General features: G+C 43.4%; 1 long non-coding RNA gene across 2 annotated transcripts; it reads right to left on the reverse strand.

The window, feature by feature from the left end:
- Positions 1-290: 290 nt before the first annotated feature.
- On the reverse strand, positions 291-3211 carry LOC149334619 (uncharacterized). 2 transcript variants are annotated; one of them, XR_016285007.1, is made up of 5 exons: positions 2849-3211; positions 2019-2075; positions 1756-1906; positions 1334-1499; positions 291-963 (listed from the first exon to the last, which is right to left on the reverse strand). It is a non-coding gene; the product is annotated as an uncharacterized LOC149334619 (long non-coding RNA). The 2 variants fall into 2 exon arrangements; XR_016285006.1 differs by lacking the exon at positions 2849-3211 and having other exon boundaries at positions 2019-2269.
- Positions 3212-3529: the final 318 nt, after the last annotated feature.

The following is a 3529-nucleotide window of genomic DNA, read 5'->3' on the forward strand; positions in this document are numbered from 1 at the left end:
AGACTGCTGTCGATCTTGATAGACAGCCAACGCATAGAATGGTTGTCTTTGTTGCGGAAGCGTACGGAGGCCCCGCACAGTACGCCATACGAGGGACATGGGCTTGCGGGGATACAAGTGCTGACAAAAAGACCTCCAGCGCTGGTTCGCCAGCTGATCCAATCTTCGTTTGATTTTTTTCTGCGTACGTCTCGCCTCCCGTAGATCATTTAAGCACTTGGTTCGTCTGTATCGGAAAAAAAGCTTGACATCTAGAAGAAGTTTCATCTAAGCAGTGTTTTATTCTTAGACGTTTACTAGCCCTCTATTAGCTCTGCTAACGCTACGCTTGTATACGGCGAGAAAACTTCTGAGGTAGAACTTTTCTATAATTTTTTTAGACGTTCCTTTTTTTTCCGAAATGGGTGCCTGTAATATCTTACGCATTTCAAGACTGATTTTAGTGCTGCCTTTAAACCCTCTAAAGCTTTAAAAATGTTATAGTTCATTTTTCTGGTATACACTCAAAAATGAACTCAAAGCTGATTTGCAATGACCCGAACAATAAGCCCACATTACAAGGGATGTATGGCTGTAGTAATGAGCCATAAATGCATGTGCTAGCACACTTTTCAGTCACTGCGTTACTCTTTATTGAATCCAGTGCACACACCCACACACAAAAAAAGAAAAGGATCAGGAAATTAATGTTAGAAGCCACGGAGGAGGTAGCTTCACTGGGTTGGCTGACGTTACAACGGTAAGCACTTGGATGGCGGGGAAGTGTCGAGCAGCAACCAATTGTTAAATAAAAAATTAATTCGGCCCCGGGCCTTTTTCACAACGGATGCGTTGATGAGCAAGTTGCTGTGATGTGGATGGCAATGAAGAGCTCGCTAGGTGTTCCAAACATCGCTTTTCTTGCAAGGAGGATGCCAACTAGACGGTAACAAGGGGAAGTCAAATCCAGCTCTGTTCAGCAGCCTGCAGAAGTGAAAAATATTAGAGTAACCAAAAGCACAGTCAGTCAGCTGCATGTAGAATGGCCAATGAGGAGTCGGAAGCAAATAAGACCAGGAAATAGCAAGGAGTGACAGCACAGGCAATAAAATAAGCTAACCAAAAACATATATGCATATGATGTCATTGCAAGCGGCATTTCAGCAGAATGCTACGGCTCACCATAAACTCAAGAATTCAATCACTGTGGAGGCCTTTAACAGAAGCAAAATTCAAACAGCGTGCATGGACACTGAAAGCCAAGCAGTCAATAGCAAGTGCACTGACTTACTGTGATGCACACTGTACTCACAGAACCTCCTAAGCTGCATCTTGCAATCAGGCTTTCTCTTACCTGCAAGATGTGGCTGAATCAAAAGTGGTTGATGGTTGACATCTTCCACCGTCGCACGAAAACATAGCAGAGATGCCGCTGTCCTGGTAATACCTGCATCACTTCAGTATACACCAGAGATGGGTTAAATCTTTGACCTTTCCTTGACAGCCACACAGGGGCACATCTGAAAGATAAGACAAATAAGACAAATGTATAAGGTTCCTATCACTGCATGTAGAAAGCATTTGTCCTCACTAATATCTTTGCTTTTATTGCATGGATCCATAACTAGCCTTTGGCTAAGGATCCAGACAGTGATGTTATGTACTGTGCTGAAGAAATGATAATAATAAAAAGAATTGAGAATTGAATTGAATTTCCAAACAAGCCCTTTCTAATCTGTACGATGAAACTCAAACAGCGGGCAAGAGATTACTTACACCACTGCACAAGAAGCATTTGTCCAGATTCCCACCTCAGAACTGAAACAATCTCCAGGCCAAGTTTTCTGAACAACCAAGTACAAGGTACTGCGATTAATTTGCGTGAAACTAGACCAGGTCCTTGCTCCTCCGGCCAACAGTTGGGGTTCTAAAGGACAAACAAATAATGGGGCTTGTGGAATGAACATTAGCAAACAGCCTAGACCTATACAAGAAATCATGAAGTGAAAGAAAAGGTGTCACCTGCAAAGCGTGCTTACCAAAAATTGAGAATTTGAGCAGGCAAGGAGGTCCTCTGAAAACCACTGTTGAACAGCCTGTACCCAAAACGAAATGCACACAGTGAAGCAGGGACAACGCCAGCTGTGCACGACGCATTGGTTTTCCAAAAAATAAAAGCTGCCATGCCTGCAAAGAGCCGTAGTACTTCACTGCACTGTCAAACAGCCTGCACACATACAGAGCAGCACCACTGAGTAAACTACCTTTGTGCCGGGGCTCTCAATAGTAATGAAATAAAAGCTTGACGTAGTTAAGATAACCAAAAACTGAAGGCACAGCGCACGAAGGACAGGACAGGTCCTTCGTGCGCTGTGCCTCCAGTTTTAACAATGTACTGACTAGCCCAAACAAATACCTTAGTGAAGATAACCAAAGCCTTTTTAACGCGAGTTTCACTCACGGCAATCACAGCAAGAATTAGAGCACACAGGTGGCCAGATGAGAGTCCTTGGCAAGAATAAAACCCTGCCAGAATGCAATAGAGCACAGACTTTAATCAATGTCTAGGAAAAAATTCGCGCCTTATCAACGTACGCTTAAACAAAGCTGGTTGGTTTGGAGCTTTGTCACGTTCACCTTGTCACCGCCTTGGTAAAGAAAGCAACTCGCATGCGAGAGCAGCCTAGCTGTATCCACTTAACAAAAGCTCAAATAGCACTTTGGCATGTAAAGCACTGGCTGATACTGTTTTGTGATTTGTAAACCAAAGGAGTGACACACTAGCCGACCATTCAATCAGGCGCGTTAGAGGCTTAGCTAAAGCAAGGCCGACACTTTCACCACGGAAAAGAAATGGAAGGTTACTTACTTTTGCGGAAAACGAGGCTCACATCTCAGTGCAACACTGGTGGTAAACGATACCGCAGAAAAAGGGGAAACTGCGAACTGCAGCGGCGTGAAGTGCCAACCAGCGCGGAAAAAAGTGCGCAGCGAAATGTACAACGTACGCAGCATCCACTTCGCGCGCGTAGCTATCGCTAGCCTCTGCAACGCTAAATGGCGAAATGAAGTACTAAATTTCTAAACGTAAAAATAAACAAATCATCAAAGAACCAAAAAACAAATTGAATCTAATACTTTCATGTAAAACTAAGCACTTGCAGCTTGCACTAAGATTTATTTCTGCTTGAAACGGTTAAAACCACTTTGGCAAACTAGCCTGCATCGCCACCGTGCGGAGCGACACCAAGCAGCAAGCTGCGGCGTGACTCAAGAAAGATTATTGCCTCCAGGGGTGCCAGATTGGGCTATTAATAGCCAAATTGGGCGATTTTTGTTCGAGTTGGCGTCAGAAATTTCGTTTTGGCTATGTGGCTACTTTTTGGCTACATCTTTTTCATGTGTGAAAAAAAAAGTTAAAGTAGTTACAGTGTGCTCTTTTACAATTATATAGTGACAGAAATAAAAGGCATGCTGGAATCAAAATGCAGTCTATAGCAGGTTAAAGAAATTGAGCGCGTCTGCTACAAAATGACAATTTGTAAACGCT

This window comes from Amblyomma mixtum, chromosome 8 (genome assembly GCF_055824585.1).
Source record: "Amblyomma mixtum isolate Tamu chromosome 8, ASM5582458v1, whole genome shotgun sequence".
Taxonomy (NCBI): domain Eukaryota; kingdom Metazoa; phylum Arthropoda; class Arachnida; order Ixodida; family Ixodidae; genus Amblyomma; species Amblyomma mixtum.